Genomic DNA, 10,176 nt, shown 5'->3' with positions numbered 1-10,176 from the left:
CCTGGTGGATACGTGGCCAGTGAGAGGTTATAGTAAGCAAAGCACCATCTATTGCAACTGTTAGTGCACAAGGAGAGAAAGGAAATAAAGGATTTTCCATTGGAATTTTGAAAAAAGAAATGGAGGATTGCTAATTATTGGAGAAACAGAGGGTATAATATTTCATTGGGCATCTATATTATGGCTGAATTTGATAGGTCTTTATCAAATTTTGTAATGACTGAGAAAGAATTATCTTTTATTTTCAGGTGGGTTTTTAATTGTAGATTTTGCAAATGAGTTGAAAAGCTATACTTGTATCTGCTGCACCAGCCGAAAAAGCCCCTAGTATATTTTAGCATACAATTCAATACATATACTCACACATAAAAAAAAAAAGTATAAAAAGTACATGCAACAGAGACTAAAGCATTTTGCCACATTCTGACTACATTTACAAGAAGATTGAGACAACCACAACAACTACGAAGTTCAAAGGGCAAGAAAAAAAAATACTGATAAAAGGAGGAAATACAAGTTTAATTCAATTTAATTTTACTTTTTACCAGCTCTAAAGAAAATGCACTGACAAGATTCCCTCCATTCCGTACCAAAAAACATTTACAGCACAATTGGCAACGAATCCAAACCGCAGATTGAGCAAACAAGACTCAGAAGCACTTGCTTGAAATCAAAATCAAAATGAATAAAATCTCACCCAATATCCTATTGATGAAACCAGTCTACGATCAGAATTCAGAAGGAAAAGCCTGCCATCTCAAAGTTTCAAACACGGCTAATAAGTCGTCGTCATCTGGCTACCGACAACTGAAAGCAATCCGCCTTCGGCAGCTTCCTGTTCGTTGAGGAACTGATCCTCAGTAGTCCTAAAGGTAGCATGTAGAAAAACAATGACAGCTCCAATTATAAGCGAAACCAGAACATTCAACCACACATGAGTGAAAATTAATGCAACAATAGTGATCACACTCAGTATAGCCAGCACCACACGATCATCAAATGTCCGGTTAAAGACCACCAGAGGCTCATCACGGAAGAAATAAAGGAAGAACCAGCCAACAAATACGATCAAGAACACGATCATAGATACCGGATGCCACAAAAGACTCAGAAACAGTATCAGCAAAACGATAATAGCGTAATTCACGCGGAAATAGCTGATATTACGTCTGATGCGAACCATCGCTTCGCCATAGCTGTACGGACGCCCAAAGGCAGATAGATCTGCGAGTTCCCTCCATGGGCGTCGTGTGGCGTATATCGATTTTCCTCTCTCCTTTGCGCGAGAAAAAAACTCGATCCCAGAGCCAGAGGTGGTCGAAGTCGAAGCTGCGGCTGAAGGAACAGTGCCGTAACCAGCTTGTAACGTCCTCGACATTACAGAGAAACCTTACGAGTAGCTTTATTTGGTTCCGAATCTAGAATGTGCCGGCCACAAAAGAGAACTACAGAACAAAGAGTTGATAAGAAGAAACCCTAGCCCCAAATAAAAAAAGCCTTAAACCTAACCCAACCTCCGAAGCCAGAGAAAGAACTACTGTTACCCTAACCCTGAGCTTCAAAGCTTAGAAAGCTTCTGGTTTCCCCTGTTTACCAATGGCGCCCAAACCAAACGAGGGAAAGCCGCTGAGACATTTCAAGCTCGTTATATTTCCTCTTTTGTTCTGTTAATCTGCTCTTTTCTCCTCGTAGGCTTGTTTTATTTTTCTTTTTTAAGTTAATTAAATTAAAATTTTCTTACAATAACATCATCCTCAGAGTTATCATTATTTACGGAAGTAGCCATGGGCTATACCTCCATTAATGCCACAGACCACAGATGCCCGAATCACACCGTTCAGGAGGCCCACTGCCCATTTGTGGGGTCCATTCCCGTGAAGCATGTGATCACCAATCAGACGGTATTCATCAAAATTCACGGCTCATGGGAGGATTTTGATTGGTCAAGGTTCTTCTGGTATATAGATATTGAAACAGATTAAAATCCGACATGGGAAAGGGCCATGAGCCGGCCCATAGCCGTTCAGTTGGTTCAAATCTTCCGCATTAATTTGATTAACGAAAGGTCGAAATCTCTCATGCAACTCACGTGGCATGGTGGTGGCCTCTTTTTGCGAACCTCGTTCGCCACTTGGAAAATACACGTGGGCAGTGGCTCTGACACTTAAAAGAAGGGGGGGGGGGGGCCACCATCTTAATCAAACCCTACACAAATGTACGATGAAATGCTCGACGATGACTTATCACTTATGGTAGTAGAAAGTACACGTGGCGCGTTTGAAATGAATATGGGGCACGTCTTCAGTCTTCACTGTACTGTACAGCTCCTTTTCATCAAAAAAGAACTTTACACCCTATCCTGCATGGGCTGGGCTCCGGACGATACTGGGAAAATAGCCCAGATCCAACCGACATTTGGGCATCACATGTACGGAACTGACGGGGTACATTGTGTTGTGTATTGGCCTGGGCATCACATGTGTTGTGTATTGACGGGGTACATTTTAAATGTTTATAAATCTGTAATAAAATTCAAAAATCTGCATTGAGTCTGTCCCGATTCACCTGAACATAATCATGATCCCCAGGGCTGGTTGTTCATGGATCAGACCGACCCGACAATGCAACCCAGTCAAGTCACATGAAACAGTGTTTTAGATTCCACTCAGCCGGGGATGGTTGAATCGGTGAGCGTCTTCTTAACCGGCTAAACCGTAACCCATTGAGCTTCTGACTTCCGAGTGTTGACGATTTCAAATGGAGGACCTCACATGAATTCACTAATCAGTAATCACATGTTCACTTTTCCAATTCACATGGGACTGATTATTTCTGTAAACCTATTAATACATTATAGCTACAAAGCTGCAAACTTTCTTCTTCGGTTCTTCCTACTCTTCTCTTCTTCTTCTGATTTGAAATATATATATATATATATATAAGAGCAAAAGAATTGGGATTGACATAATGCGTTCACATGGTGGGGCGTGTGGATTAAGATTTAGCAATAAAAAAAGATGGAGTGTAAGGGAATGGAGGATGAAACAAGGAACCCAGTTGGGCCTTAGCTGCTTCCATGCATGGGTGATGGATTGTATGCCTGCAATTGCAAATGGGTAGGGCCAGGTCTGTCTGCGACCCGACCAGCTCCTTTTCATTCATAAACTGGGCCTGGTCAAAACCTTCAACTTGGTTCTACAGAGCACCACAGTGCAGGCAGATAACTATCATTACATACCCACTCCATGGTTTATATGGGGTTGAATTGTGAACCAGCCTCTCATAGAGCATCACGCAAAATGTTTCAGTTCCACTTTCAATTCTTCCTAGCATGCAAGGCCCTTTTTGGCAACATTTCGTGAGAATGTTTCTATTGTTCCTGGTGTTTTTGTGGAGCATGAACGTGTTTGGTACTAAAAAAAAGTGAAAGAAACAAGCCATTCTCGTGTGAGAACAGCACCCAAAGAATACGTTCTTTGGGAGTGATAAATCGACACTCAAAGAACATGTTCTCAGAGAATGCGCGATTCTCACAATATTAATGCACATTAACGAACACGTGCCATCGATTCCCACGTGAGAGAAGGGGTATGTTTGATATTTCATGCAAACTGATAGAAACAAACCCTAAACAACCACCTTTTATTCATTCGACACTACCTCATTGCTGCTGCACATCTCGGAGGAGGCTCTTGTTGCGTCAACAACTGGACGGCGAGCAAACGGTACAAAGCTCTGACAAAATTTCCAGCCAGATTCAAGTAAACAGGTAGGTGTATTCCTTCCTTGTCGTACCTGGTTTACACGTCATTGCTCTATTTTACTCGTCGTTGCTCTGATTAGATTCATCATCTGAATTCGTTTGTTCATTTTTTTTTACTTTGTTGGATATCTTGAAATGAGGGGTTTCTATTATGTCAATTGAGTGAAGTTTCTTTTCATCTGAATTCGTTATCCAAACGCCGTTTCTACTTCTGTAGAACAAAAATGCGTTCTCAAAAAACATTTTGCCAAACGCCTCTGTTACTCCCAATGAACAAGAAATAAAATTCTTTGTTATAGCACAGAAATTTCTAAAAGAACAGGAACAGCTGGGAACATTGCCAAACAGGGCCCAAGAATTGAATCATTCTTCTGTTCACGCCAATGTCATTCCATTTTAAGATCACACATTATGGACTTACATTCAATCAGAGATCAAACATTCAAACTAGTCATTTTCGCCCAGGATTCCAGATGGTTGCATAATCCACCCACGGGTACTCTGAGTTTGTCCTCTGACCAATTATGGTAGAACAACTGACAGTCTGATACCAAAGAAAGAAATTAGAGAACCATTATTAACAACAGAAGATCAGAAGCAGGAGCACAAGTTTTAACCAAACTTACATAATTTGATCGAAACTAAACGCTCTGTTAAGAACCATATATTGCAATGAAGGTTACTAAGTTACTAGGGAATATACAGAAAATGCTAGGTTGAAGGATGTAATTCCAATCACCCATGACTAAGAAGTTACTATGGGCTTGAAAAACACAACAAAATCTGACTACCAAACGGGTCCAAGGAAATCACCCTCCAAGCTACCCACCACTTGGAATTCCTTATCTGTCTCGATCCATCTGGTTCCAAGTACCATAAAGCGGACCACTGAATTCATCTCTATCTTAGAATGCTTATCACTCAAAAACACTGGATTCTCCCCAGGGACATAACGATAATCAGGCAGTTTATGTGCAGAGAGGAATACGTTTCTGATGGGCCCACATTCCAGGAAGAGCCCTTGCTTCATGATTCTATTTACAGTGCCCTGTAAGACCTCACCCCTGAATGGCTTGAATGTAACACAGCTGAACATAACAGGGAAAAGTACATTCCCTGACTCAAATCTAACCTTCCCTTCACCTATGCTATCCAGGGTAGTTACTGCAACGAAGTAACCATGATCCTTGGTTGCTTTCTTATTTGCAAATTCCTCCAATAAGCATAACATTATAGACTTTTGCAGCATCAGACCTCCATCCAATTTTTCAGGAGGTATTATCACATTCCACGGAAGCTGTGCCTTAAGATACATCTTACAATCTGTGACATAAAACCAAAACAGACAGAATTAATCCAACACATTCCATAAAACGACTCCTTCAAGATGAACCAAAGCAACATAAAGTCCTTGAAATATGATAATTCCATGCGCCCAACAGTCTAAATTAGCCAATACTTTTTCTTATAGAAGGCAGTCATATCACATTGGCTTTAAATAAAAAAAATCTAAATAAAAGGATGTAGAAATGTTAATGAAATATACAATTGCAGCACCATCATCAAACAAAAACCAGGTAGGCATATGGCTGTCGCTATGGAGAAGTACCACTTCCACATAGAACATCAGCAACCAAATATAGCTCACTAGGAATATGCAAGTGTATCAGAGAGAAGTTGAGGATGTCTCTGATCTCGTTAAGATAATGCACCAACCTCTGATCCATAGCCAAAAACTAGTCCTTTATGCCCAACTTATAGGATTAGCCAAGTCATTAAACCAGTTAATCATTACAAAAACAAAAACAATTAGGCAATTGGTTTCTAAACATAAAATGATTTGCTTCTGGACAACTGGAGGAAAAGCATCTCTACATCCAAGAAGTATTATCAAATATCAGAACCATCTAACCACTAGTGGCAACAACCCAACACAATTACCCAGTTTTCTGGACTTGTACATACATTGGAGCATACGTTGTCTGGACAGTAGAAACTAGAGAAAGAGTGCACAAAGCCAACAATTTCAACATACCATCTCAACACCAATTGCTAGGATTAAGAACATGAACATGAGACAATGAAAAGGTATATGAGACACTGATCAAAAAATAAAAGATATATGAGACAACTATTGTTATATTACACTGCAGACACTGAAGCAGTATCAGATTAGACATTTTAGTATTTATAAGGAGAAACCAAGTAAGAACTTTTGAATTATGTGAAATTCAAATTGGCAGTGTTTGTAGGCAAGACACCCTCTACAAGTAGTATCTATTTCGCCAAGGGAATCCCAGCTTGTTATAACAAACAGAAGGGAAGTTATTGGTGCAGAAATAGAACAATTCTTGCAACCCATGAAAGGTATTGGGTTTAAGCATTAAAAATGCGCTGCTACATACAAGAAAGTTCTGAAAGCAACTCATACCACTATTTCTTAGGTTCAGTCTGGAAAGAGTATAAACACAAATATGTAGAGTGCAAAACCTTGTATTTTATGTGTATTTGCACTGTACATATTTGTATTTGTACTCTTTCCAAACTGAGCCTTAGGTACAAAGATCACCAAATGGCTTGGATGATGAACTAGCAAACCAGGAGGTGATTGCGAATCAAATGTTTTGGGATCCTTGTATGTAAAGAGAATGCAAATAATAAGGGAAAAGGCAAGTGGCTTTGGCCAGCATGAGAACACGAGCTTGAGTCATTAGAGTTTTAAAAGTGCTACTATACTTCTAACAATCCATAAAGATTCAGTAACAAATTCCATGTTTTAATAGTTTTTCCTAATTTCTTTAGATTTTTCAAATATTAACAGAATTTTATTAATTTTGAAAATCAAGACCCGAACTGCCAAAATAGGCAGAAGGGACAGTACAGAGCAACAGAAAAAAGAAACTCACTTTCCTTGGGGGGGGGGGGGGGGGGGGACTATCATTTTCCACAGAAACTACTTCTGCTTATATACATTGTAAAAACGAAATGAAAAAAGAGAGCATGATAGAGAAGAGGAAGAAAAATCAGAAGGTATTCTTACTTGGCCTTGCCATTCAGTAAATGACCAGGTGCAATATTACCATTAACATCCCTGAGGTCACCTCCCATGGACAAAAAGAAGAGCATAGTGAAAATAGAAAAGGTAGCGCAATAAAGCCCAACAATAATGCCATTACTATCCCACTGCACTTCATATTTTGCTTTCTCAACCACATCACACCACTTTAAAGCAATCTTATTTTTTTTTTTTTTGAGAGAGAGAGAGTAACTGAAATTGTATCACACCATTTTCTCAAAAGCCTTATGTTATCAAACGAAAATAACAGTAGAAAATTCCCTATTCTAGGAATCCCTGTTTCCCAAACACTAAACTTGCCAGCCAGTGTACCTTAAGGATGAGATATCAAAAGGATAAATGGGGATATGACTCTCCATTTCCTAAGACCCTGAACAAATATACAATACACGTATTGGTATCCCTCTTATTACAGTCTATATTATGCTTATATATCAATTTTTTGAAAAACTAAGTATATTTCCCAACACATATATCTTGCCAAATTTAATTTATCTTCTAGCAAATATATATTTTGTAGTATAATTTGTTAAAAATACCATCTCACATGTTTCAAAGGGTTAATGATATAAAATATACTCTAGAAATATTCATGCAGTATCCAGTGTCATGCTAGGCACGAATTGTGTCACTGGTATGCTAGGCATGTATTGTACAAGTATCTAGGTATCATGGGAGATTGTCTTAGGTTTCCAACACAAAAGCTAGTTTCTTCAGCTCCAAGTGATTGTAACAATCAAGATTAATTACCCTCCTCAAGGCCTATTTTGTGCCATTCAAAGTGTTATTTATATATGACAACACAATCGTCCCTATTACAAATTGAATCTCTACATTTGCTCGGAAATTTCAAGAGAAAAACTGCTGACCAAATATACAACTACCACTAAAATTCTCAAGTCCCTAAAATCCTAGAAAATAAAAGGGAACACAAAATTAAAGATGGATAGCTTGTAACAGGAATTGACATATCTAACTGCACGTGAAAGCCTCAATCAATTGAAATTTGAAAATTTCTAAAAGATATAGTTGCAACAATAAACCAAAGGAAGACCAGGAAACTTGCCCATTCTAAACACAGCATAAAATATGAGTCAGAACTCAGAAAGAAAAATCATTTATATCAAACTAGCATGTGCATTCACCACAAGATGCTATAAATAGTATCCTCCTCGACTTGGGCCCTTCCTTCGCTTTACCACTAAGACCTTGTTCCGGGAAGTGAGGGCAGGTAAGTTGGTAGGTCCCATGGAAAAGAAATAAACCCACATTCATTTTCCGGTATTAGTGGGTCCAACAGAAAAGAACAATTCCTGATTGACTCATTTACCTTGGAAAGTAATACACTCCTCAGACTTGGGTAAATTAGTTACCCACACGCGCTGAAAATCAATAATACGTGATGGGACAATATTCTTCAATAATGTAACTTTTGTTTTGGATAAATCAGTCATTGTGCACCTTAAATGGGGAATGAAAGAAGACAGGTAAATGCTCCTAAGTCCTAACCGAAGTGTTTCCCAAGAATCACTTGCCTTGCCCAGGATAATCGCATTTACCCAGGTAAGGCGCGAACGAGGCCTAAGACGACCAAGATAAAAACCATTCGATTTTAACTGATAAGTGCCTCTACAGAGAACTTGCAATTATTAGAAGGCAATAACCCATTCTCCCATATCACAGTAGCTTTGGCTCAGTTTGAAAAGAGTACAAATGCAAATATGTACAGCGTAAATACATACAAAATATAAGGTTTTGCACTCTACATATTTGCATTTGTACTCCTTCCAAACTCAGCCTTATGAGTTATGACTAACAATTTTCTCCTATATACGTATCTTTTCCGGTGTTTGCGGTATAGGTTATTTGTTATTCACTGCAATCATGTAAGCTTCAAGTGACCACTTTCCGCCAGTGAACTGAGGGACAAAAACTCATGCATGCAACAGTTAAGGACCACGCACAGAACCAAATAAACCCCTCTAGCGATTAGCGAATGAAACAGAGAAGAAAAAACTAGGCAAAGCACTCAAACACCGAGAAAATAATAAACCCTTTACACTAAAAAGAAAACTTGAAGAAGAACCCTACAAAACATACTAACCAAACCCAAAATGCAAGCCAAATACAGGGAACACACAATGAAAAAAGGAAGTTGAGAAAAAAATATCGCCACGGAGAAGAGTAGCACAGTATACAGAAGCTTTACAAAGGCACTGCAAGGAAGATTGGAACTAAAACGATCCGGAGGAAGAATATGTACCTCGCAACGCCGATGCCGGTCTTCTTGATTGGAAACTGGAACAGTGGACGAAACCGAATGGCAAGGACAAGGAGAAGGAAAGTAGAAACTATAAATTGGTTTACAGACTTTTCTTTTTTTTTTTTAGTCAGGTTTACAGAATTATTGATTTCGGCAAAGTGGGTTTTACTTCATTTATCCATCCGTAAGACCGTAACCGTAAACTCGAAATTATGAGAATCATCAAGCAATTGAGGCGGGGTCATTCAATTAAACGACCTAGTAATTTTTCGCGTGGCAACTGGCAACTTCTTTTTCCGGTCTTTTCAACTTAAAAACTGTGATTCTTTTTCTTCTGGTGTTCGCAGTAAATGTGGGTCTCACGTGTAAGAGACACTGGCGTGTTCATTCGTAATTGTTCAGTCTGATTCACACATCAGACATCGCAGCCAACTCATCCTTTAGTGTAATTTAATAAATTACATAAAAAGTTCAAACCTGAAACTGAAGCCCGTTCTGAACATAAAAAGTTCCACCTATAGTGTAATTTAATAAATTAATATATATTATAAATATTTATTTAAAATTATTATTTTATATTTTTGTTATATAATTTGTCCAAATACAATTAAGATTCGATCATGCAAGCATATAGGGGAATGTGACCCATGAATAAGTCTAATTGTATATAACATTATTATCATTATATTATACCACATACAAATATTGCATTTTTTCTGTAAATTTATAGGGCTACACAATGGGGGTATCCCCACCCTTAACCCCCCAACCCCAATGGCAGCAGGATGTATGCAAATAAGGATCTCTTGATTCATCTTTCCTTCCAACTGAAACACCATTAGTTGGTTAAATATTACATGTTTATACTATATAAGAGCACATTCTTTGATATGTAAGTATGCAAATAAGAATTAACCTGGTATTTGGATCCTTTATAACTTACACGAAAACTAAGGCATATACATTCAAACACATATCGTGCATTTTATTTATACTAGTGCAAGGACATGTACCATGAAAGCATGAACTGTGTAAATAAAGGGTAAAACTGCATCAAAACCAAGGCAAGTATCT

At 38.4% G+C, this 10,176-nt stretch overlaps 2 pseudogenes across 2 annotated transcripts; both read right to left on the bottom strand.

Annotated features, from left to right (window-relative positions):
• Positions 1-411: 411 nt before the first annotated feature.
• On the bottom strand, positions 412-1,671 carry LOC104612431 (PRA1 family protein F3 pseudogene; annotated as a pseudogene).
• A 2,362-nt stretch (positions 1,672-4,033) lies between these two features.
• LOC104612429 (DNA-directed RNA polymerase V subunit 7 pseudogene) lies at positions 4,034-9,276 on the bottom strand (annotated as a pseudogene). 2 transcript variants are annotated; one of them, XR_002023513.2, is made up of 3 exons: positions 9,103-9,276; positions 4,390-5,086; positions 4,034-4,307 (listed from the first exon to the last, which is right to left on the bottom strand). The product of XR_002023513.2 is annotated as a DNA-directed RNA polymerase V subunit 7 pseudogene, transcript variant X1 (transcript). The 2 variants fall into 2 exon arrangements; XR_016080552.1 differs by lacking the exon at positions 9,103-9,276 and adding an exon at positions 8,944-8,966 and having other exon boundaries at positions 4,034-5,086.
• Positions 9,277-10,176: the final 900 nt, after the last annotated feature.

The sequence above is a fragment of the Nelumbo nucifera genome, chromosome 1 (assembly GCF_055504915.1).
Source record: "Nelumbo nucifera cultivar China Antique chromosome 1, China Antique-T2T, whole genome shotgun sequence".
NCBI classification, from domain to species: Eukaryota; Viridiplantae; Streptophyta; class Magnoliopsida; order Proteales; family Nelumbonaceae; genus Nelumbo; species Nelumbo nucifera.
The sequence above is the reverse complement of the archived record's forward strand: the minus strand, read 5'-3'. Positions and strand labels throughout refer to the sequence as shown.